Raw genomic sequence first — 26,969 nt, forward strand, 5'->3', positions numbered from 1 at the left:
CCATAAGTAACACACTACGCCACCATGGACTCAGATCCTGCAGTGCCAGACGTGTCCCACTGCTTAAGCCAGTACATGTTCGGGTCCGTCTGAAGTTTGCTAGAGAGCATTTGGATGATCCAGAGGAGTTTTGGGAGAATGTCCTATGGTCTGATGAAACCAAACTGGAACTGTTTGGTAGAAACACAACTTGTCGTGTTTGGAGGAAAAAGAATACTGAGTTGCATCCATCAAACACCATACCTACTGTAAAGCATGGTGGTGGAAACATCATGCTTTGGGGCTGTTTCTCTGCAAAGGGGCCAGGACGACTGATCCGGGTACATGAAAGAATGAATGGGGCCATGTATTGTGAGATTTTGAGTGCAAACCTCCTTCCATCAGCAAGGGCATTGAAGATAAAACGTGGCTGGGTCTTTCAACATGACAATGATCCAAAGCACACCGCCAGGGCAACAAAGGAGTGGCTTCGTAAGAAGCATTTCAAGGTCCTGGAGTGGCCTAGCCAGTCTCCAGATCTCAACCCTATAGAAAACCTTTGGAGGGAGTTGAAAGTCCATGTTGCCAAGCGAAAAGCCAAAAACATCACTGCTCTAGAGGAGATCTGCATGGAGGAATGGGCCAACATACCAACAACAGTGTGTGGCAACCTTGTGAAGACTTACATAAAACGTTTGACCTCTGTCATTGCCAACAAAGGATATATTACAAAGTATTGAGATTAAATTTTGTTTCTGACCAAATACTTATTTTCCACCATAATATGCAAATAAAATGACAAAAAAACAGACAATGTGATTTTCTGGATTTTTTTTTCTCAGTTTGTCTCCCATAGTTGAGGTCTACCTATGATGTAAATTACAGACGCCTCTCATCTTTTTAAGTGGTGGAACTTGCACTATTGCTGACTGACTAAATACTTTTTTGCCCCACTGTATACAGGGTCTCAGAGAACCATCCTTCTTGGCCACAAAAAAGAACCCTGCTCCCAACGGTGATGAAGACGGGCGAATATGCCCTTTCTCCAAGGACTCCTTTATATAACTCCGCATAGCGGCGTGCTCTGGCACAGATAAATTGAAAAGTCGGCCCTTAGGAAACTTACTACCAGGAATCAAATTTATAGCACAATCACAATCCCTATGAGGGGGTAGGACACTGGATTTGGGCTCATCAAATACATCCTGGTAATCTGACAGAAACTCAGGGACCTCAGAAGGAGTAGAAGCAGAAATTGACACCAACGGAACATCGCCATGTACCCCTTGACAACCCCAACTAAACACAGACATTGATTTCCAATCCAATACTGGATTATGAACCTGTAGCCAAGGCAAACCCAACACGACCACATCATGCAAATTATGCAACACCAAAAAGCGAATATCTTCCTGATGTGCAGGAGCCATGCACATGGTCAACTGAGTCCAGTACTGAGGTTTATTCTTGGCCAACGGCGTGGCATCAATTCCCCTTAATGGAATAGGATACTGCAAAGGCTCCAAGAAGAAACCACAGCGCCTGGCAAACTCCAAGTCCATCAAATTCAGGGCAGCGCCTGAATCCACAAATGCCATAACCGAGTAGGATGACAAAGAGGAAATCAGAGTAACAGACAAAAGAAATTTAGGCTGTACAGTACCAATGGTGACAGACCTAGCGAACCGCTTAGTGCGCTTAGGACAATCAGAGATAGCATGAGTGGGGTCACCACAGTAAAAACACAGCCTATTCTGACGTCTGTGTTCTTGCTGTTCAGTTCTGGTCAAAGTTCTATCACATTGCATAAGCTCAGGCCTCTGCTCGGAGGACACCGCCAAATGGTGCACAATTTTGCGCTCACGCAAGCGCCGATCAATTTGGATGGCCAAGGACATTGATTCATTCAGACCAGCAGGCGTGGGGAATCCCACCATAACATCCTTAAGGGCTTCAGAAAGACCCTTTCTAAAAATTGCTGCCAGGGCACACTCATTCCATTGAGTAAGCACGGACCATTTTCTAAACTTCTGACAATATATCTCCGCTTCATCCTGACCCTGACACAAAGCTAGCAAGATTTTCTCTGCCTGATCCACTGAATTCGGTTCGTCATAAAGCAATCCAAGCGCCAGAAAAAACACATCTACATTAAGCAATGCAGGATCTTCTGGCGCAAGGGAGAATGCCCAGTCTTGAGGGTCGCCACGCAACAAAGAAATAAGAATTTTTACTTGCTGAATGGGGTCACCAGAGGAGCGGGGTTTCAAAGCAAGAAACAGTTTACAATTATTTTTGAAATTCAGAAACTTAGATCTATCCCCAGAAAACAAATCAGGAATTGGAATTCTAGGCTCTAACATCGGATTCTGAACTACATAATCTTGAATGCTTTGTACTCTTGCAGTGAGATGATCCACACAAGAGGACAGACCTTGAATATCCATATCTACACCTGAGTCCTGAACCACCCAGAGATTAAGGGGAAAAGAGAGACAAAACACACTGCAAAGATAAAAAAATGGGTTCAGAACTTCTCTTATCCCTCTTTTGAGATGCATTAACACTTTGAAGGCCAGCTGTACTGTTATGGACCTGCTGGTTAGGAGCACCCGAAATGACCTGATGGTTAAAATGGAAAAACCTGGGACAAGCTCTGAGGAAGTGGTAACTCTACTGACCGCAATCCCTAATCCTATCACACACACTAGAAATAGCCATGGAGCGTACCTAACTCTCCCTAGACGCCTCTTCACAGCCTAAGAGCTAACTACCCCTAAAGATAGAAATAGCAGCCTACCTTGCCTCAGAGAAATTCCCCAAAGGTAAAGGCAGCCCCCCACATGTATTGACTGTGAGTAAAGAGGAAAGTCACAAACACAGGAATGAAACAGGTTTTAGCAAAGGAGGCCAGACTTAACTACTTAGTCAGAGGATAGAAAAGTGAATTATGCGGTCAGCACAAAAGACTACAAAAAATCACGCAGAGTAAGCAAAAAGACTCCCCACACCGACTTACGGTGTGGAGGTGCCACTCTGCACCCCAGAGCTTCCAGCTAGCAAGGGAATATCATGATAGCAAGCTGGACTAGAAATAGCAGTACTAAGAAATATATTCAGGAAACAGTAACAAAAAATGAACTAGCAAAGACTTAGCTTCTGCTGGAGTAGACAGGTCCTCAGAGAAGTCCAAGAGAGATCTGAACCAATACTGAACCATTGACAGCTGGCATGAAGTAACGATCTGAGTGGAGTTAAATAGGGAAGCTAGCATAGCAATAAACGAGAGCAGCTGACAAAGCCAACCTCAGTGACCAGCAGTTCCACTCAAAGCCACCAGAGGGAGTCCAAGAGCAGAACTAACCAAAGTACCATTCATGACCACAGGAGGGAGTCCGAGAACGGAATTCACAACACAAAGGTACCAAATGAACCATCTTAGAAAACCGGTCACAAACCACCCAGATAACTGACATCCTCTGGGAAACCGGAAGATCCGAAATAAAATCCATAGAAATATGCGTCCAAGGCCTCTCAGGGACCGGGAAAGGCAAAAGCAACCCACTAGCGCGGGAACAAAAAGGCTTGGCCCGCGCACAAGTCCCACAGGACTGCACAAAAGAACGCACATCCCGTGACAAAGAAGGCCACCAAAAGGACCTACCAACCAAATCTCTGGTACCAAAAATCCCAGGATGACCAGCCAACACAGAACAATGAACCTCCAAAATCACTTTACTAGTCCATCTGTCAGGAACAAACAATTTCCCCACTGGACAGCGGTCAGGTTTATCAGCCTGAAATTCCTGAAGAACCCGTCGTAAATCAGGGGAGATGGCAGAAAGAATCACCACTTCCTTCAGAATGCCGACCGGCTCAAGGACCCCAGGAGAATCAGGCAAAAAGCTCCTAGAGAGGGCATCAGCCTTAACATTCTTAGAACCTGGAAGATACGAGACCACAAAATCAAAACGGGACAAAAACAGGGACCATCGGGCCTGTCTAGGATTGAGCCGCTTGGCAGACTCGAGATAAATCAGATTCTTATGATCGGTCAAGACCACAATACGGTGCTTGGCCCCCTCAAGCCAATGTCACCACTCCTCAAATGCCCACTTCATAGCCAACAACTCACGATTGCCGACATCATAATTGCGTTCCACAGGCGAAAACTTTCGAGAAAAGAAGGCAAACGGTTTCATCAAGGAACCATCAGAATTCCTCTGAGACAAAACGGCCCCTGCCCCAATCTCAGAAGCGTCAACCTCAACTTGAAAAGGAAGAGAAACATCCGGCTGACGCAACACAGGGGCAGAAGTAAATCGGCGTTTAAGCTCCTGAAAGGCAGAAACAGCCGCAGAGGACCAATTCGTCACATCAGCGCCTTTCTTCGTCAAATCGGTCAGGGATTTAACCACACTGGAGAAGTTGGCAATGAAACGGCGATAAAAATTAGCAAAGCCCAAAAATTTCTGAAGGCTCTTCGCGGATGTGGGCTGGATCCAATCATGAATGGCCTGAACCTTAACCGGATCCATTTCTACAGATAAGGGAGAAAAAATGAAGCCCAAAAAAGAAATCTTCTGTACTCCAAAGAGGCACTTAGACCCCTTCACAAACAAGGCATTATCACGAAGGATCTGAAATACCATCCTGACTTGTTTCACATGAGACTCCCAATCATCTGAAAAAATCAAAATATCATCCAAATATACAATCATGAATTTATCAAGATAATTCCGAAATATATCATGCATGAAGGACTGAAACACAGATGGAGCATTAGAGAGTCCGAATGGCATCACAAGGTATTCAAAATGGCCTTCGGGTGTATTAAACGCAGTTTTCCATTCGTCACCCTGCTTAATACGAACAAGATTATATGCCCCTCGAAGGTCAATCTTAGTAAACCAACTAGCCCCCTTAATCCTAGCAAACAGATCAGAAAGCAAAGGCAAAGGGTATTGGAATTTGACCGTGATCTTATTCAAGAGGCGATAATCAATACAGGGTCTCAAGGAGCCATCTTTTTTGGCAACAAAAAAAAAACCTGCTCCCAATGGTGAAGAAGATGGCCGAATATACCCCTTCTCCAAGGACTCCTTAACATAGCTCCGCATGGCGGTATGTTCTGGCACAGACAGGTTGAAAAGTCGGCCCTTAGGGAACTTACAGCCTGGAATCAAGTCAATAGCACAATCACAGTCCCTATGCGGTGGAAGGGACCTGGACTTGGGCTCATTGAATACATCCTGGAAATCTGACAAAAACTCAGGAATTTCAGAAGAGGGGGAGGAGGCAATTGACATCAAAGGAATGTCACCATGAACCCCTTGACAACCCCAACTAGTCACAGACATAGATTTCCAATCTAATACCGGATTATGCACCTGTAACCATGGGAAACCCAGCACAATAGCATCATGCAAATTATGCAACACCAGAAAACGACAATCTTCCTGATGGGCTGGCGCCATGCACATGGTCAGCTGTGTCCAAAACTGAGGTTCATTTTTAGCCAACGGTGTAGCATCAATGCCCCTCAAAGGAATAGGACTCTGCAAAGGCTGCAAGGGGAAACCACAACGTCTGGCAAATTCTAAGTCCATTAAGTTTAGAGCGGCGCCTGAATCCACAAATGCCATGACAGAAAATGACGATAATGAGCAGATCAGGGTCACAGATAACAGAAATTTAGGTTGTACAGTAATGATGGTAACAGAACTAGCGATTCTCTTGGTACGCTTAGCGCAATCAGAAATAACATGAGCAGAATCGCCGCAGTAAAAACACAACCTATTCTGACGTCTGAATCCTTGTCGTTCAGCTCTAGACACAATCCTATCACACTGCATAGGCTCAGGACTCCGCTCGGAAGACAATGCCATAGTGTGCACAACTCTGCGCTCGCGCAAGTGCCGATCAATCTGAATGGCCAGAGACATAGAATCACTCAGACCAGCAGGCGTGGGGAACCCCACCATAACATCTTTAACGGATTCAGAAAGACCCTTTCTGAAAATTGCTGCCAAGGCATCCTCATTCCATTTAGTCAGTACAGACCATTTTCTAAACTTCTGGCAATATGATTCTGCCGCTTCTTGACCCTGACACAGGGCCAACAAGGTCTTCTCAGCATGATCCACTGAATTAGGTTCATCATACAGCGCCTGAAAAAATGTGTCTACATTAAGCAACGCCGGATTCCCAGGTTCCAGGGCAAATGCCCAATCTTGGGGGTCACCACGCAGCAGAGATATAACAATTTTAACCTGCTGGATGGGATCACCAGAGGAACGGGGTTTCAGAGCAAAAAACAGTTTACAGTTGTTTTTAAAGCTCAGAAATTTGGACCTGTCCCCAAAAAACAAATCAGGAGTTGGAATTCTAGGCTCTAAAACCGGAGTCTCAACGATATAATCGGAAATACCCTGTACTCTAGCAGCAAGTTGATCCACACAAGAAGCCAATCCCTGAACATCCATACCAGCGCCGAACTCCTGAGCCACCCAGAGGTAAAGAGGGAAGAAAAAAAAAAACACAACAGACTACAGAAAAAAAAATGGCTCAGCACTTTCCTTCCCTTCTTCTGAGATGCGGTTAACTCATTGTTGGCCAGTTGTACTGTTATGATCTGGTGGCCTAAGAGCAGCATGAGACGTACTCTGGAGAAGGTGGTACCTGTACTGACCGCAGACCCTGAACTTAACACCGCAACTAGAAGTAGCCGTGGAATGTACCTAACACTCCCTGGACATCTCGACACAGCTGGAGGACTATTTACCCCTAGAGATAGAAAAGGGAAAACTATCTTGTCTCAGAGAAAATCCCCAAAGGATAGACAGCCCCCCACAAATATTGACTGTGAGAGGAGAGGGAAAAACATACACAGACTGAAATCAGAATTTAGCAAAGGAGGCCACTTCTAGCTAAATAGAAAGGATAGGACAGAGTACTATGCGGTCAGTATTAAAACACTAGAAAATATCCACCACAGAAAATACAAAATCTCCACAGCTAACTAAAGATATGGAGGGTATATCTGCATCTCCAGAGATACCAGCTTGGCTAAACAAATCCTTATACAGACCAAGCTGGACAAGACAAAAACATGAAAAAGAACTGAACAATAAGGCCACAGCATGTGGACAGCAAAAATCAAGGCCAGAACTTATCTTTGTTGAAATGAACAGCAAAGCAGGAGAGACCAGGAAAGGATGTGAATCCTCCAGGAACAATGGACAACTGGCACTGACTAAAGGGTCAAGCAAGACTAAATAGCCCAGTCAGAATTGCAAAAAGTGAACACACCTGACAAATGCTGCGACTCAGAGACAGCAGCGCTACCACTTACAACCACCGGAGGGAGCCCAAGAGCAGAATTCACAACAAGTACCCCAAGAAAGGACAAGAAGCGAGGTTTATTGTGAAGAGTGAGAAACGAGACCAAAGCAACAAGGACATAACACCAGTAGGAGTCGTGCTGTAAGAACGAGGCAACATCCTACTGAGGCACGTAGCCGGTGGCCGGAAACGCCAAGGAAGTATTGAGCTCCAGGCCTTACTTCAAACCTACGGCAGGACAGTCAGTTATAGGCGGGCTGTCTCACCCAAAATCACCTAAGCAGACATAAGGGGCAACAGTTGGAGAGGGGCGACTCTAGGGTCCCAGAAGACCTCCAGGCCTACCCGTCATACGGGTGCGTCCTAGCCATATCATCTGGGGGACGGAGAAGAACATCAGAATCAGTTGTGAGGGAACTTCAGAAACAGACACAACAGTTGTGAGGACTATCCCGTGGTGCTAAGCAGGGAAGGACTACAACACACAAGCGCTAGAAGGTAGGCACAGATTTCCACTTGCAAAGGGAACTCTGGAGGTGCCATCGGACCGGCCGGTCTCAGACAGCCCTGTTAACCGTACTCCGGATTGAGGATCCTGAAGCCTTCAGTAAAGAGGTAAAGAGACTGCAACCTGGTGTCCTCGTTATTCATCGCAACCTGCACCACACCACATCACTCTCAAATTTCACTGGACGCCCCTCAGCAGGGTCACGGACCGGGTCTAGCCACCGTGACACTCCCAGAACCGAGACAGAATGGCCCGGTACCCGGTACCCCTCGGCCCTGCGGCAGTGTGGGCGCTCCACTATTTTTTAACTGCATCTAGCCCTGGAAATAGTTTTGGGCCTAGTAGCATTTTGTGCTACTCAGCAGAGTACCCCACCCATGAAGCAAGCTACACCGCCTGTTTACCTAACTACTATTTTTTAACGGCATCTAGCCCAGGAAATCCTTTTGGGCCTAGTAGAATTTTGTGCTACTCAGCAGAGTACCCCACCCATGAAGCAAGCTACACCGCCTGTTTACCTAAGTACTATTTTTTAAAGACATCTAGCCCAGGAAATCCTTTTGGGCCTAGTAGCAATTTCTGCTACTCAGCAGAGTACCCCACCCATGAAGCAAGCTACACCGCCTGTTTACCTAAGTACTATTTTTTAATGGCATCTAGCCCAGGAAATCCTTTTGGGCCTAGCAGAATTTTGTGCTACTCAGCGGAGTACCCCACCCATGAAGTAAGCTACACCGCCTGTTTACCAAAGTACTATTTTTTAAAGGCATCTAGCCCAGGAAATCCTTTTGGGCCTAGTAGCAATTTCTGCTACTCAGCAGAGTACCCCACCCATGATGCAAGCTACACCGCCTGTTTACCTAAGTACTATTTTTTAACAGCATCTAGCCCAGGAAATCCTTTTGGGCCTAGTAGCAATTTCTCTCCCCTCACCTCTCCTCACACTCTGCCGCAGCATCTCCATCGCCTTCCTCTGACACAGCCGGCCGCTGAATGATGACGTCATCCAGCGGCGCGTCTGTGTGAGAGGAAGTGTGGGCAGAAAGACAGATCGCTGCAGCTCCGCTGCTATTTTGTCTTGTAGGCAGCGGAGCTGCAGGGATTTCTCCCTGCCCACCGCAGCCACCCTGCAGGGGTCCCCCTCCATCTCTATACATGTTGGGAGCCAGCGCTCTGCAGCTTCTCTGTGCAGGCTGTCAGCTTGACAGTCGGCATAGAGAACAGCTGACTCCCAGACTGGGGGCAGCAGAATGTAGCCGCCGGGGGAGACACTGCGGACCGCAACATTAGGCGGCCCGACTGCGCCCCCCTGCCGGTTGCGCCCGGGGCACATGCCCCGGCTGCCCCCCTCTACATGCGCCACTGACAGCGTGTTTTCACACTGTGGCGAATCTTTTGGGCCCAGGCATAAGAAGTCATCGAATTAATGGATAATATGTGCCGCCTTACAAATGTCCATGACGACCCATTCGAGGAAGCAACTAAATGCCTCAAATAGTGAACAGGATATGGAGCACCCCATGGGCAAACAGCGATCTATGTAGTATGCTCCTTCACAGAAGCAGCCCAATGGGAGGACACTATTCGGAGGCACAGGTAGTAACCGGAACGCCCCCTCAATATCTGTTTTGGCCATTAGGGTGCCCCTTACCAACTTCTTGACCCGCTTGATTGCCTCATCAAAGGAGGTACAGTACATAGTACTGTACTTGGTTCCGCTTCGATGTTGTCGTTTACTGACCTGCCCCTTGGATATGACAAATGGTGGATTAGTCAGAATGCATTGGGTTCCTTTTTTGGTACAACTCCCAACGGGGGTACCACTACGTCTTCTAAGGAAAGTGTTCTGAATGGACCCGCCGCCATTCTACCTAAAGATATTTCTTTTTAAAAAAATTTTGTCATGACGTCTGGGTGTTGATAGGGTGATTTTAGATTTTTACTCCAGCCTTTCTTGATTTTAGAAGGGCATGACATGCCTATATCTGTGTCTCCTCCTCCTTTTACTCCTCCACCACCTTTCTTTTCACATGACTTTATGTAGTTGTGACTTTTCCATGTGTTTGTTGTGTCTTCTGAGCAGTTTGTCAGCTTTTGGACACCTTTTAAGCTGTTTTCTATGTGTTTTCTATGTGTTTTCTATGTGTTTGTATGTGTCTGTGTTTGCCTGCCATTGGTTTCAGTGGGGTTCAACGGTGTTCGTCGAACGTTTGACGAACATTCGACGAACATTCGTCGAACACGCCTCAGTTCGAGGAACTGAACCAAACTCTAGCACTAGGGGGGTGGCTCAACACTAGTTATATACCAATAAAATGTACCCAAGAACATGTAATACTGTATGGCTGAGAAATGTAAATGAGCAACATTTTTAAATGTTTTTTTAGTCTTATATATCACAAAAATGTACCCCCCCACCCGAATATGGAATAGTGTATGGGTAAGAAATGTGAAGATACAAGCAAAATTTTTCTACTGTTGTATACCAAGCTGTCTGACATGAGCTGTCCAAGGCATAGAGGGACAGCTCATGTCAGATGTCCAGCTTTGAGATTCCATAATGGAAAGTCGCAGCGGACTTAGGGAGTATGCTGGTTTGGTCAGCCTGGTATTGTTTGACCATCTTTGAAAATGTTTCATTCCTTGTCAAAATTACCCGGTCATTAGGCTTGGGTGCTGGTGTTATGAAATTGGCCCACGTCTTTGACAGTGTATACCTGCCTCTGCTGTTTGTCTTCCTGGCCTATACTCCTTGGTTGGGCAAGGAGGCATTACTCCTGCCACCAGCGTTGTCTGATGCATTCTGTCCACTGAGTCGGGTGATTATACTCCTTGGTTGGGCAAGGAGGCATTACTCCTGCCACCAGCGTTGTCTGATGCATTCTGCCCAACGAGTCAGGTGATTAGATGACATGTGCCTGATCATGCTTGTGGCAGTTAGGGTCTTAGTGGTCAGGCCCCTGCTGATCTTTGCATGGCACAGGTTGCAAATGGACATTTTGTTTGTCAAAGACTAAGGAACACCTAACTCTTTGACGGAGAAATTGAGGACTGTCGGTGAACTGTGGAACAGCTGCCCACCTTCTCCCTATTGTCAACCCACCGCCTCTTACTGTCTGTTTCGGTACTGCCAATCTCTCACCTTAGTGCTGCTGGCCTCACTCTGCATGCCAGCTTCCGAGGTTGGGTCCTTGACTTCATCATCCACCACCTCGTCTTCTACCACCGCACCCTATTCCTCCTGACTCTATGACTTAGCAGCAAAAAGACTTAGCGGCAACTGTGTCTCATCATCATCTTCCTCCTTATTCCAAATTTGCCATTCCACACCTTCATGTTCTTGTGGCCATTTTTGCTTTAAGGTTTGTACATCACTGAAAAGCATGTCCTCCTTTCCCTCTTGGAGCATGTAGGTTGAGAGTCCACAATCAAGAACTGTTATGGTAAACAGGTCCTCGGAGTGTCCTAGTGTGGGATGACTAGTCTCCTGGGGCCCAAAATGGTGGGTGAAGGAGGATCAGGGTGAGGATTAAGTGATTCAGACTTTAGGCTGGTGAAACTGGACCAGGTGGAAGACTAGGTGTGCTGCCATGCCTGCTGGAAGCATGATCTGCTACTCAACCGACCACCTGTTCACACTGCTCTGACTTCAGAAGTGGTGTACCGTACCTCCCTGCAAAGCGGAACAGGAACCTGTGTATCGTAGATGGGCATGTTGCTCCACCAACAGGCATAGTCGCACCTGTTCCACATCCTCGGCATCTGCGTGCCTAATCATCAGCACTTCCACTTCAACATCCCTTAATGCATGCCTTGCAAATTTTTAAATTGCTAGGTCTCTTGAAACCAAGTTTATTTTTAACAAAAGAAAAAAATTGGTCACCTGCAGCAATCAAAGCCGTTTTTGTTAGTTTACTCCACCGTAATGTAAAATAAAGAACACCAAAACATATGGATGACAATCAAATTCAATCCAGAAAAATCTTTCAATGTTTTTTCTCAGCTTTAGAGATCACCTAAATGTTCACAGACCACATAACACTGTATGTCTGAGAAATGGAGGCCTACAAAACTTTTAAAACCTTTTTAGTTGTTTTACTGATCACAGAAATGTTCAGACTTCCTAACACTGTATGTCCGAAAAATGGAAACCTACAACATTTTTAAAAGCTTTTGTTCATTTTAAAGATCACCAAATTATTCACAGACAAAGTAAGACCATATGTCTGAGAAATGGAAGTTTACAAAAGTTTTAAAAGCTTTTGTTCACTGTTAGAGGTCACACAAATGTATTCCACACTATGGAATAGTGTATGGCTGAGAAATGTAGACCGGGAAAATGTTTCAACGATTTTTGGGTGTATTATATAACACAAAAAAAGACCTCAAAGCACATAATACTTGATGGATCAAAATACATACAAAATTTCCAGCACCCACAAAAAAATGCAGCTATATACTGTATTTGCCAGTCTACAGACTGGATTATATTGATTCTGTTACTCTTACTGCTCCTTACACTCTCTCTCCCTTCCTAAGTTAAATGCAAATTGTATGTGCTGAAAACGACTAGCCCTTAGAAGTGCTGTTAGTATGATGGCTCAACTTCAGCACCAGTATCAAGACTACAGGGCTTTGATTTGTTTCCCTGTGCCTTGACAAGCACTCTCTCCCTCCAATATGAGTGTCACAGAGCTGTGCCATAGCATCAGTGTGCTGAGATGGTGGCGACTGCCCTTTAATAACCTCTGATGATGTCACATGGCCAGCTAACCAAGATGGCTACAGCATTACAGAGACTCACAGGCCACCCTGCATGCTTAATGGCTGCGTAACGAGCGCCAAAGATGCTGGGCGAGGATACTTCAAGCACTGCCCATTGCTTGTCGAGTAATGAGCACATCCGAGCACTGTGATACTCAAGTGATAGCCAATTATCATTGAGCACAATCACTCATTCCTAATAATTATACAACACATGCTTGCCCAAAGTGAATCTATCAAATATGCCATTTGTTTCACACAATTTTTGATGTGCATTTGGTGCATATTTTTCCCATATTAGGGCAAATCAGTATTAAGAACTACATGTAACATATGTGGTTTTTGTAGTAGATTTGTTGTGTTCAAATTTGTGGCATATAAAGAGGCCACCTGTAAATCACTATGTTGACATTCAGATGGTTAAGTAACAACTGCAGACAACTGCAGAGTAGAGATGAGCAAATTTGCAAGTTTGTTCGGAAAACTTTCGCCAAATCTTAAAGTCAGCACAAACCTTGCAATTCTTGTTCAGATTCCTGAGCATTTTCCTCAAAATCGTATAAGTTCGGTAAATGATTGAATTTCTACTAAGGCTGTGTGCACACGGTGACTCTGATTGGTGGTAACAATCTTAACGGCGGTCAGAACACTTCGGTTACCGCAAGTCACAGCGCTGCGGTTCCCACGCTGTCACACAGATGACAGTGTGTGAGCCAGCAGTTGTGATTGGTGGAGAAAAAGTTACCGCCGGTCAGGCGTCAGCTGGTGATTACTACTCTCATTAGTGTATGCCTGGTCTTGCTGATAGCAAAGCAGGTAACGCTGATGAGAGTATTCACCAGCCAGCGCCTGTACACCATAATAAATATGTCAGTGAGATAATTAATGCAGTGCATGTGTATTTTACTGTATATGTATTTAGCTAATAAATAAATAAATAAAATAAAAAAAATGGCATGGGGTTAACACAAAGGGCAGGGAGCTGATATTCTCAGACTGGGAAGGGGCCAAGGATATTGGCTCTCCCCAGTCTAAAATAGCAGCCCACAACTGCCCCAGAAATGGCTCTTTGCCCTGCTCTTACCTCTTGCCCTGGTGCATTGGTAAGTCGGATAATAGTTTTGGGGTTGATGTCAGCTGTTTTATGTCCTCTGACACCAAGCCCAGCGGTTAGTAATGGAGTGGCGTCTATAAGACACCCCCATTGCTAACTCCATAATAAAAAATAAGAAAGACACACACAGATAAATAGTCCTTTAACCCCTTCCCGACATGCGCCGTACTAATACTGCTCTGCGGGAACTGAGTTCCCGCAAACGACAGTACTAATACGGTGGCGCGATCGCGTGGCCTCACAGTGTTGTTCCGGTGTTCCGGAAGGAGTCCCCGGATCCAAGATGGTCACGGGACTCCTTCCAGGTCATGAAGTGAGGTGGCTAGCCGGCGCCTGCTCAGAACAGGTGCCGGAAAGCCTCCTGCACTGAGTGACACAGTGCTATGCAGTGTCAGATCAGCGATCTGATGAAATATAGTGATGTCCCTCCCTGGGACAATGTTAGAAAGTGAAAAAAAAAAAAATAGAATGTACAAAAAATAAAATTAAAAAAAAATCCCCAAATAAAGAAAAAAAATGTATATTTCCCAATAAATCCATTTATTTATGTAAATAAAAAAAAACAATAAAAGTACACCTATTTGGTATCGCCGCGTCGGTAACGACCTGCTCTATAAAACTATCCCACTAGTTAACCCCTTCAGTGAACAATGCTAAAAAAATAAATAAAAAACAAGGCAAAAAACAACGCTTTATTATCATACCGGCGAACAAAAAGTGGAATAACACGCGACAAAAAAGACGGATATAAATAAACATGGTACCGCTGAAAATGTCATCTTCTCCTGCAAAAAAAAAGCTGCCACACAGCATCATCAGCAGAAAAATAAAAAAGTTATAGCTCTCAGAATAAAACGATGCCAAAACAATTATTTTTTTTATATAAAATAGTTTTTATTGTGTAAAAGCGCCAAAACATAAAAAAAAGATATAAATGAGGTATCGCTGTAATCGTACTGACCTGAAGAATAAAGCTGCTTTATCAATTTTACCACACGTGGAACTGTATAAACGCGCCCCTAAAAGAAATTCAGGAATTGCTGGTTTTTGTTCATTCTGCCTCCCAAATATCGGAATAAAAAGCAATCAAAAAATGTCATGTGCCCGAAAATGGTACTAATAAAAATGTCAACTCGTTCTGCAAAAAACAAGACCTCACATGACTCTGTGGGCCACAATATGAATAAATTATAGCTCTCAAAATGTGGTGATGCAAAACCTATTTTTTGCAATAAAAAGCATCTTTTGGTGTGTGACGTCTGCCAATCATAAAAATCCGCCAAAAAAGCTATAAAAGTAAATCAAACCCCTCTTCATCACTTCCTTAGTTAGGGAAAAATAATAAAATTTTAATAAATGTATTTATTTCCATTTTCCCATTAGGGTTAGGGTTAGGGCTAGGGCTAGGGTTAGGGTTAGCATTAAGTTTAGGGCTAGGGTTAGGGCTAGGGTTATGGTTGGGGTTAGGGTTGGGGTTGGGGTTGGGGTTAGGGTTAGGGTTGGGGCTAAAGTTAGGGTTGGGGCTAAAGTTAGGGTTGGGGCTAAAGTTAAGGTTGGGAATAAAGTTAAGGTTTGGATTACATTTATGGTTGGGATTAGGGTTAGGGGTGTGGTTAGGGTTATGGTTGGGATTAGGGTTAGGGGTGTGTTTGGGTTACGGTTTCAGTTAGAATTGGGAAGTTTCCACTGTTTAGGCACATCAGTGGCTCTCCAAACGCGACATGGCATCCGATCTCAATTCCAGCCAATTCTGCGTTGAAATACTTAAACAGTGCTCCTTCCCTTCTGAGCTCTCCCGTGCGTCCAAACAGGGGTTTACCCCCACATATGGAGTATCAGCGTACTCAGGACAAATTGGACAACAAATTTTGGGGTCCAATTTCTCCTGTTACCCTTGGGAAAATACAAAACCGGGGGCTAAAAATAATTTTTGTGGAAAAAAGATTTTTTATTTTCACGACTCTTCTTTATAAACTGTAGTGAAACACTTGGGGGTTCAAAGTTCTCAAAACACATCTAGATATGTTTCTTGGGGGGTCTAGGTTCCAATATGGGGTCACTTGTGGGGGGTTTCTACTGTTTAGGTATATCAGGGGCTCTGCAAATGCAACGTGACGCCTGCAGACTAATCCATCTAAGTCTGCATTCCAAACGGCGCTTCTTCCCTTCCGAGCTCTGCCGTGCACCCAAACAGTGATTCCCCCCCACATATAAGGTATCAGCGTACTCAGGACAAATTGTTCAACAACTTTTGGGGTCCAATTTGTCCTGTTACCCTTGGAAAAGTTAAAAATTGCGGGCTAAAAGATCATTTTGTGGAAAGAGAAAATGATTTTTTTTAATTTTCACGACTCTACATTCTAAACTTTAGTGAAACAATTGGGGGTTAAAAGTGATCACCACACATCTAGATAAGTTCCTTAGGGGGTCTTCTTTCCAAAATGGGGTCACTTGTGGGGGGTTTTCACTGTTTAGGCACATCAGGAGCTCTCCAAACGCGACATGGGTTCCAATCTCAATTCCAGCCAATTTGGCATTGAAAAGTCAAACGGCGCTCCATCCCTTCTGAGCTCTGCCATGCACCCAAACAGTGGTTTACCCACACACACGGGGTATCAGCGTACTCAGAACAAATTGCACAACAACTTTTGAGGTCCAATTTGTCCTGTTACCCTTGGGAAAATAAAAAATTTGGGGCGAAAAGATCATTTTTGTGAAAAAAAATGATTTTTTTTACGGCTCTACATTATAAACTTCTGTGAAGTACTTGGGGGTTCAAAGTGCTCACCACACATCTAGATTAGTTCCCTAGGGGGTCTACTTTCCAAAATGGTGTCACTTGCAGGGGGTTTCCACTGTTTAGGCACATCAGGGGCTCTCCAAACGTGACATGGTGTCCGATCTTAATTCCAGCCAATTTTGCATTGAAAAGTCAAACGGCGCTCCATCCCTTCTGAGCTCTGCCATGCGCCCAAACAGTGGTTTATCCACACACTCAGCGTATCAGCGTACTCAGGACAAATTGCACAACAACTTTTGGGGTCCAATTTGTCCTGTTAACCTTGGGAAAATAAAAAATTTGGGGCGAAAAGATCATTTTTTGTGAAAAAAAATGATTATTTTTTTCGGCTCTACATTATAAACTTCTGTGAAGCACTTGGAGATTCAAAGTGCTCACCACACATCTAGATTAGTTCTCCTGTTACCCTTGGTAAAATAAAACAAATTGGATCTGGATTAAAAATTTTGTGAAAAAAAGTTAAATGTTCAATTTATTTTAAACATTCCAAAAGTTCCTGTGAAGCATCTTAAGGGTTAATAAACTTTTTGAATGTGGTTTTGAGTACCTTGAGGGGTGCAGTTTTTAGAATGGTGTCACTTTTGGGCATTTTCTGTCATATGGGCCCCTCAAAGTCACTTCAAGTGTGAGGTGGTCCCTAAACAAATGGTTTTGCAAATTTTGTTGTAAAAATGAGAAATCGCTGGTTAATTTTTAACCCTTATTACTTCCTAACAAAAAAAATTATGTTTGCAAAATTGTGATAACATAAAGCAGACATGTGAGTAATGTTATTTATTAACTATTTTGCATGATATGACTCTAATTTAAGGGCATAAAAACTAAGTTTAAAAATTGCAAAATTTTCAAAATTTTCGCCAAATTTCCATTTTTTTCACAAATAAACGCAAGTCAAATCGAAGAAATTTTACCACTATCATAAAGTACAATATGTCATGAGAAAACAATCTCAGAATCACCAGGATCCGTTGAAGCGTTTCAGAGTTATGACCTCATAAAGTGACAGTGGTCAGAATTGAAAAAAATGGCCTGGTCAGGAAGTTGAGAACAGGCTTCGGGGTGAAGGGGTTAATTGACCAAAACAATCCCCCACAATAACCCTCTTTTACCTATTTATTAATGTAAAGATAAAAATAAAAAAAAATCAAAGTTATACTCACTATTCTGCCGATAATCCGTAATGCTGATGACCATGACGATCCACAACTCTGCTACATCTGATTGCATTACTAAGAGGTGACAAACGTTACCGCTCAGTCCCGCAACCAGCTCGCACAGATCTATGCGAGAGAATGCTGCTGCATGTGACCAACAGTAACCTTAATGACGTTAGTGCCAGTCATACGCAGGCACGTTCTCAGACTCGGCTCAGTGAGTATAACTTTGATTTTTTAATTTTACATTAATAAATGGGTAAAAGAGGGTCAAGGAGTGTTTTGTTCAACCCAAGAACTTTTTTCCTGTGTGTGTCTGTCTTACTTTTGATTATGAGGTTAGTAATAGGGGTGTCTTATTGATGTCTCTCCATTACTAACCCTTGGGCTTGATGTCAGCGTACATAAAACAGCTGACAGCTGTCACGGGGTTAGTACAGCAGAGAGAAGCCAGAAGACCACAGCTTCTGATTGCTCCTTCTCCTGCGCTGAAAAGAAGCACTTCACCTTCTTTTTAAATGGTGTTAATTTGTTTTGGCAGTACTGGGGTTAATCGGCCATGTTGGTAGCTCTGGGAGCCTGAGCTCTCAGCTGAGCATGATTAGCCACTCCTATCTGCTATATGACTGAAACACATGGTCATGGTCAGAGCTAGCTCATGCTGCATGGCTGGGAGGAGAGTGGTTTGGTAGTTATATGAGAATGAGTTTTGTGGATTTATCTGTGACTGTTGCTTGATTTTGTAAGTGTGATAATTCCTTTTCCTCCTCTTACTTTGGTTTATCCCAATCCTCCACTCCCCGGTGTATTCCTCTGTTATATATGAGTGAATATTTGTATGCCTGGTATTTTCAGTTGCCCTTTTTTGAGTTTCCTTGTTTGCCTGGTTGGTGTACTTTTCCCTGCGTGGGTGAAGGGAACAGACAGAGGGCAGATACAGGAGATAAGGCAAGGTTGGTGGCCCTGGCATCTTCATCTTCAGAAGTAACTCTGGAAATAGGGCAAGCTAGGGCACCCCCTAGTGTTAGGGAAGGAGTCCCTTGTCCCAGATCACCTGACATACTAACTATTACTTCATTTTCCAACGCTCCATGGCAAGTTGGAAGAGCCAATGCTATGCGTCAGTTTTGGCACATCTAATGAATGCGCTACAGTATTTCTGAGGTGGCTGAGGGCTTGTGGTTTTAGTCTGGGAGGGGGACAATATCGATGGCCCCTTCCGAGCCTACTAATATCAGCCTGCAGCTGTCTGTTTAGCCTGCAGCTGGTAATTACATTTAGGGGGATCCCACATCATTTTTTTGGGTGTCACCCATTTTAATAACCAGTAAAGGATTGGCAGACAGCTGTGAGCTGTTATTACTAGGCTGGGAACTTTTATGAATATTGGTCCCTTCCCAAAATATTAACACCAGCTCACAGCTGTCTGCTTTCCCTTGCTTAGGTATTAAATTATTATTATAATTAGTAATAAATTAATGAAAAAAGCTATATGGGTTCACCCTATTTTTAATAAGCAGCTAAGGGAAAGCAGAGAGCTGAGGGATGAAGCTTACAGCTGTTTGCTTTCCCTTAGCTGGTCATCAAAAATTGGGGGTAACCCACACCATTTTTTATTTAAAAAAACTGTGTAGGGTCCCCCTTATTTTTAATAACCAGCTAAGGGAAAGCAAACAACTGCGGGCTGCATCTGTGTGTGTGTTTTTTAACTATTCATTTACTGGGTTAGATCTGAGGGTGTGTTAGGCGTCGGGATTCTCCCGATGCTCAGGAAATCCCAAGCCTTATCTGCCTCTGCGGTCTCCCATTCAGATTCAGCCACTGCAGGTGCTGCTGAGCATAGCCATCAGTCCCAGTGTGTTGCTCAGGCGTGGTGTTCCCTTGGTTTCTGCTGGCGCTACAGCCAAGTCTATAGTAACTAGCCATAAGCAGCAGCGACCTGACTCTGTGGAGTCTATGTCCAGAGATCACCTTACTGAGCGTATCCGTGATGTGGCGTCTTCCTATTGGTGGATGGACGTCAGCTGCTCTGGTGATGTGGCAGCTCTGGATTGGTCCACGGGCAAGGTCTTGTCCGACTGGACATGTGTCTTGTGTATAAAAGGCTCTTAGGGGCACACGCCGGTGTGCTAGTATCATTCTCTTTATATGTGTGAATGGGACATTGCAAGAGTGTGGTCTTTATCAGCATGTGCTCAGGGTCTGCGGTAACCCACTAGAATTCCAGTTCTCCAGAGAGGAGATTGTTTGAATGAATTCAGGGCTGGCGTATAGCCATTAGAATTCTGGCACCTCCAGAGAGGAGTTGGCTAAGTGCTTTTGCTGACTGTGTGACCACTGTTTTCTTCTTACCCCGTGAGCGGGCTTTGTTTCCTTGTGAGGTTAACATGGCTCGTATCTAGTGTCATTTCTGTTCCGTTACTGTGTGCGAGTGACACAGCTCTATAGCAGAGCATCTGTTTTGTTACTGTGTGCGAGTGACACAACTCTATAGCAGAGCATCTATTTAGTTACTGTGAGGTTTCGTTAATCAGTGCTCAATACTCCTGGAGCTACTGGCTGCACACTTCCCTACTGAGCGAACCAAGGTGGGATTCGTAATTTCCCTTTTGTCAGGCAGAGTGTTGGAGTGGGCTACGCCGGTATGGGAACGAGGTGACCAATTGATCCTAAACATCTCTCGTTTTTTTGGTGCGCTGAGAGAGGTTTTTTGGGGGCCACAAGTAACCCATGATACGGCACTCCAGCTTCTGGCAATAACTCAGGGTTTGTCCATGGTTAGTCAGTTTGCCATTCAGTTTCGTACTCTAGCTACTGAGTTAGAGTGGCCTGATAAGGTTCTGATACCCATTTTTTGGAGGGGTTTAGCAGATCATGTCGAGGATGCTTTGGCCACTTGAGAGATTCCCACTACTCTGGAGGAATTAATATCCGTGTCTACTTGCATAGATCTCCGGCATGCTGAATAGGGATTGGAGCGAGCTCACAGTAGATGTGGGATTCTGTTGGCTCTGAACTTTGCTAATTCCATGAACCCCCCAACTCAGGTAGATGACCCTGTAGAGCCCATGGATGTCTCTCGGGTGGAGTTCAGCACCCACTCTGTACATCCGCAACCGACTTGTTTTGCCTGCGGGCAAGTCGGCCATTATGCCATTAAATGTCCCAAACTTCAGAGGGAGTGACATAATCCCGTGGCTTTAGGGAGAGGCTCACTGGCTCCAGCTAATGTGTCTTCTAAAGTGGCCTTTGGGGTCTCTTTAACATTTGGGATGACTACTCTCAATCCTGAGGCTTGCGTGGACTCCGGGCAGAGGGCATTTTCATGTCTGCTACCTTCAACCAACAGCACGCTATTCCAGTTGTCATGCTTCCTAAGCCAATGTCCATTCGGGTGGCTAATGGGTCCATTTTACCAACCCTGATTTCCCATCAGACTATACCTTTTACTCTCACTATGTCTCCAAAGCATCAGGAGATGTCTCTCTTCTTATTATCCCTCAGGGTATAGATGAGGTACTGCTGGCGTTGCCTTAGCTGCGCCTCCTTTCCCCCCAGATTGATTGGGCAGTAGGGAGCATACAGAAATGGGGCAGTTTCTGTGAGAGTTTGTGTCTTAAGGCCCAGGTGCCCTCGGGTGAGATATTTTTACCATCTGGCCTTCGTTCAGGGGGTCACTCTGAGGGTCACATGTCTGTACACAGGGCAGTCTCTCTAGTGTTAAAAGGACCTCTGTGTGGTTGGAGTGAAGGAGAGCTTTGGCCGATGAGCAAAAGCACATCCATGTCTCCCAGCTTGTGGCAACTTTCAAGCGTGGCAGACGTCACCAGGGGGTGGATCTTAGGGAGAGGGGTAATATTAGGTTCGGGATTTTCCCGTTGCAAGGGATAGATCCCAAGCCTTATCTGCCTCTGCGGTCTCCCATTCAGGTGCAGGTGCTGCTGAGCATAGACGTCGGTCCCAGTGTCTTGCTCAGGCTCGTGGTGTTCGCTTGGTTACTGCTGGCTCTCCAGCGAAGTCTATAGTAACCAGCCATAAGCAGCGGCAGCCTGATGCTCTGGAGTCTATGTCCAGAGATCACATTAATGAGCATGTCTGTGATGTGGCGTCTTCCTATTGGTGGACGGATATCAGCTGCTCTAGTGATGCAGCAGCTCTGGATTGGTCCACTGGCAAGGTCCTGTCCGACTGGACATGTGCCTTGTGTATAAAAGGCTCCCGGGGGCATATGCCGGTGCACTAGTATCATTCACTTTATGTGTGTGTATGGGACCTTGCAACAGTGTGTTCTTTATCAGTATGTGCTCAGGGTCGGCAGTAAGCCGCTAGAATTCCAGTTCTCCAGAGGGGAGATTGTCTGAATGAATTCAGGGCTGGCATCTAGCCATTAGAATTCTGGCACCTTCGGAGAGGTGTTGGTTGAGAGCATCTATTTCATTACTGTGTGCGTGTGACACAGCTCTATAGCAGAGCATCTATTCCGTTACTGTGTGTGAGTGACACAGCTTCATGTGCTGTTTATTGAGTGGCGTTTAACTCAGTGTGTGCAAGCAATCGTTCACTGTGTGTTCTGCCACTGTTCACACTAGCTGTAGTTTATCATCTCTGCACGGTGGACCCCAGGTTTCGATTGCACGTCTCTATTACATTTATTTAGTGCAATCCACAAACCATTAGTAACCTCTGGGTTTGATGTCAGCTGTCAATTCACAGTTGACATAAACTCCAAAATATTACCCTGTTTGCCACCGCACCAGGACAAGTGAGAAAAGCCGGGGAAAGGGCCAGTACTGGAGCATCTAATGCATGTGCCTTTTCTACGGTGACTGTGGGCTGCTATTTTTAGCCTTGGAAGAGAGAAAAAAACTATGGACTTTCCAGCCTGAGAATTCCAGTCCCCAGTTGTCTGCTTTATCTTGGCTGGTTACAAAAATGGGGGGGAATCCCTCATTTTTTTTATTATTATTATTTTTTTATAAATGAGTAATAAAAAAGGATAGTAGACCCGAATTTCCGTGCTATAAAATGTCTGTAAAATGGTAGAAGTTTGGGGTAGGAAGCTGCAAAAAATTAACTATGAGGCAAGAGGTCCAAGTGGAGAAGTGGGTGGAGGAGGAAGTGGTGGTGTAGGTGAAAGGGGTGAGGGGGCCAACACTTTTTTTTTTTTTAGGCAAATGACTTAAAATTAGTGATGAGCGAATAGTGAAATATTCAGATTTGGAAAAATCGACACAAATAATTTCTAATATCCATGTACTCGTACCGAATAACAAATCCAATGCAAGTCAATGGGAAAGCCGTATATTTTTCTGCTGGACCCAAAAACAGGTCTAGGGGCATGAGAGAAAAGCTGAAATGGATTGGAAAGAGCTAAAACTATATGGATACAGCATGGAGAAGATGCCTGTATGCCTTTCTGAGTCACATTTGGTATCTGGGAATAATGTTGTAAGACTATTGCGCCAGATTTTTTAAAGGGGAAAATGCTAAGAAACATGTTTTCCTTCATAATTACATGTATATAACGCAAAATAAAAATAAAAAAATAAATAAAAATGATATCTCCCCTTTAGCATATGTTCACATATGAACATATGTTCACACGGAGTGTTTTGGCTTTATTTTTTCCATTAACATTTGAGAGGGCTCTCACTCCTACATTTGGGAGGTCCCTCCCTCATTCCAAATTGTTAGCTAGATAGTGGAATACATATTCTTCATCACTTTACAGTGCCAACTAAAACAAGCCCATTTGAATTTTGGGCTTCGCCCACCACCACCACTGCATCCACCGCCATGTCATTATGCGGCCCTTGCTTCACATTTTCATAGGGCCAGCAGGTGCCATGAAACCTGAGTTTGGGAAGGGCCCTCAGGTGGCACTGTATCATACATTTGGGAGAACTATCACTCCTATATTTGGGAGGTCCCTCCCTCATTCCAAATTATTAGCTAGATAGTGGAATACATATTCCCATCACTTTACAATGCCAGCTAAAACCTTCCCATTTGAATTTTGGGCTTCACCCACCACCACCACGTCCACTGCTATGTCATTATGCGGCCCTCGCTTCACATTTTCATATAACTTCACCACCTCCCCTGTCCCTCTATCCGACCACCATCTGCTCACTTTCTCAACCCTGTCCTCCTCACTGGTCACCCATGTCCAGCAGCATGCGCACCCCCGCAGAAACCTTGCACACCTAGACACCCACACTCTCTCTGACTCTATCCTACCACTGGCATCTATATCCTCACTCCACGACACAGACCGTACCACTGCTTTCTACAATGCCACTCTCGCATCAGCTATTGACACAGTTGCCCCTCTCATTCATGGCAGAGTGCGATGTATCAATAGAAACCCTGGCACAATAACATCACTAAGAAGCATCGGCAAGTGTCCAGGGTTGCAGAGTGGCGTTGGAAGAAAACACATTCGCAAGACGACTTCACTGCATTCAAACAGGCAAAACTCGCTTTCAAATCTGCTCTCACCTCTGCTAAACAGGCCTACTTCACAACCCTCATATCTTCCCTATCCTACAACCCCAAACAGTTATTCAAAATCTTTAACTCCCTCCTCCACCCCCCACTTCCCCCTAGAACATCCTTCATCTCTGCTGAGGACTTTGCCACACACTTTCAAAATACGATCGACCAAATGAGGCAAATCTTCATTGTTCAACCACCACAACCCCTTTATGTACCAGACCAATGCAAAAACCCCATAACCTCCCTATCCAACATCACTGAAAGGGGGCTTAATTGTCTCCTCTCCAAATCGCACCTCACCACCTGTGCGCTCGACCCCATCCCATCCCACCTCCTCCCCAACCTCACCGCCACTCTTATCCCATCCCTAACCCACCTCTTCACCCTATCACTAACTTCTGGCACCTTCCCTTCTGCTTTCAAACATGCCACAATCACGCCAATCCTTAAAAAGCCAACCCTCGATCCAACTGTTATGTCCAGCTATCGCCCAATATCGCTGCTCCCATTTGCTTCCAAACTCCTGGAGCAGCACGTCCACGCTGAACTTTCCTCCCACATCTCATCTAACTTGCTCTTTGACAATCTACAATATGGTTTCCGCCCCATCACTCAACTGAAACAGCCCTGACCAAAATCATTAGTGACCTACTTACAGCCAAAGCTAACGGACAATGCTCTTTACTCCTCCTTCTAGACCTGTCCTCTGCTTTCAACACAGTTGACCACTGCCTCCTACTACAGATCATCTCCTCCTTTGGCATCAAAGACCTCGCCCTATTCTGGATCTCCTCATACCTTTACAACCGCACATTCAGCGTCTCCCACTCCCACACTACCTCCTCATTTCACCCTCTCTCTGTTGGAGTCCCCCAAGGCTCTGTTCTTCTCTTCTCAATCTATACCCTTGGCCTGGGACAACTCATAAAGTCCCGTGGATTCCAGTGCCACCTTTATGCTGATGACACTCAGATCTACCTCTCTGACCCAGACTTCACCTCTCTGCTGTCCAGAATCCTGGAGTGTCTATCAGCCATATCCTCCTTCTTCTCCTCTCGCTTCCTCAAACTCAATGTGGACAAATCTGAACTCATCATCTTTCCTAAATCTCATATATCTTCCTTACCTGACCTATCTATTGCAATTAACGACATCACGCTTTCCCCCATACCAGAAGTCCGCTGCCTCGGAGTAACCCTTGACTCTGCCCTGTCCTTCAAACCGCACATCCAAGCTCTTTCCATCTCCTGTCACCTCCAGCTCAAAAATATCTCCAGAATCCGTCATTTCCTCAGCCATCAATCTACTAAAATGCTTGTGCATGCCCTCATCATCTCCCGCCTCAACTGCTGCAACATCCTTTTCTGTGTCCTCACTGCAAACACCCTTGCACCTCTCCAGTCCATCCTTAACTCTGCTGGCTGACTAATTCATCTCTCTCCTCGCTACTCCTCCGCTTCCCCCCTCTTCTCCGCAGCTATGCTCTGATTCTCTCATGTGAGAGGAATGGCACACAGAGCACTGATGCTCGGCTCATGCTCGCAGCAGAACAGAAGCAGAGTGTCATTAGCTTATTGCATCTAATGCTCTCTCATTGTATGTGATACGCTAATGTGCCTTGAGGATAACTAAGAACGACCATTAGAAACACGGGGCAGCGGCACTGGAGAAGTGAGGGATATACCAGGTGAATATACACTACTCAAAAAAATAAAGGGAACACTTAAACAACAGAATATAACTCCAAGTAAATCAAACTTCTGTGAAATCAATCTGCCACTTAGGAAGCAACACTGTTTGACAATCAATTTCACATGCTGTTGTGCAAATGGAACAGACAACAGATGGAACTTATTGGCAATTATCAAGACACACACAATAAAGGAGTGTTTCTGCAGGTGGGGACCACAGACCACATCTCAGTACCAATGTTTTCTGGCTGTCATTTTGGTCACTTTTGAATGTTGGTTGTGCTTTCACACTTGTGGTAGCATGAGACTGACTCTACAACCCACACAAGTGGCTCAGGTAGTGCAGCTCATCCAGGATGGCACATCAATGCGAGTTGCGGCAAGAAGGTTTGCTGTGTCTGTCAGCGTAGTGTCCAGAGGCTGGAGGCAATACCAGGAGACAGGCCAGTACACCAGAACACGTGGAGGAGGCCGTAGGAGAGCAACAATCCAGCAGCAGGACCAGAGGCGGCAGAGGTGACGTACCCTAATAGTGGAGGAGAACCTCAGCAGATGACCGCGCTATTACTGAAAATAATTTCTATATAAAGACCAACATGGATATTACCGCCATATGGTCAGATCACTGCACAGTTACAGATAATGACTTACCGCTGACGTATTTGCTGATGAAATTGTTCACTTTTTCCGTCTTTTCCATCTGGCCCAGACCGCCATGACAACTTCTTACAGCAACAACTCAACTGCAGAGAATACAACAAAGACATGTTTCACTTCTCATATTCCAGCCCCATCACCATCTATTCCCAACCTGCACAAACTCCTCATCCTGCTGATATCCCAATACTGAGCCGCTGCTGCCCTATGTGACCCTATTACTGCCCCTGATACCCCAATACTGAGCCGCTGCTGCCCTATGTGACCCTATTACTACCCCTGATACCCCAATACTGAGCCACTGCTGCCCTATATGACCCTATTACTGCCCCTGATACCCCAATACTGAGCTGCTGCTGCCATATGTGTCCCTATTACTGCACCTGATACCCCAATACTGATCACTGCTGCCGTATGTGACCCTATTACTGCCCCTGATATCCCAATAATGAGCTGCTGC

Source organism: Ranitomeya variabilis, chromosome 1, assembly GCF_051348905.1.
Source record: "Ranitomeya variabilis isolate aRanVar5 chromosome 1, aRanVar5.hap1, whole genome shotgun sequence".
In the NCBI taxonomy this organism is placed as follows: domain Eukaryota; kingdom Metazoa; phylum Chordata; class Amphibia; order Anura; family Dendrobatidae; genus Ranitomeya; species Ranitomeya variabilis.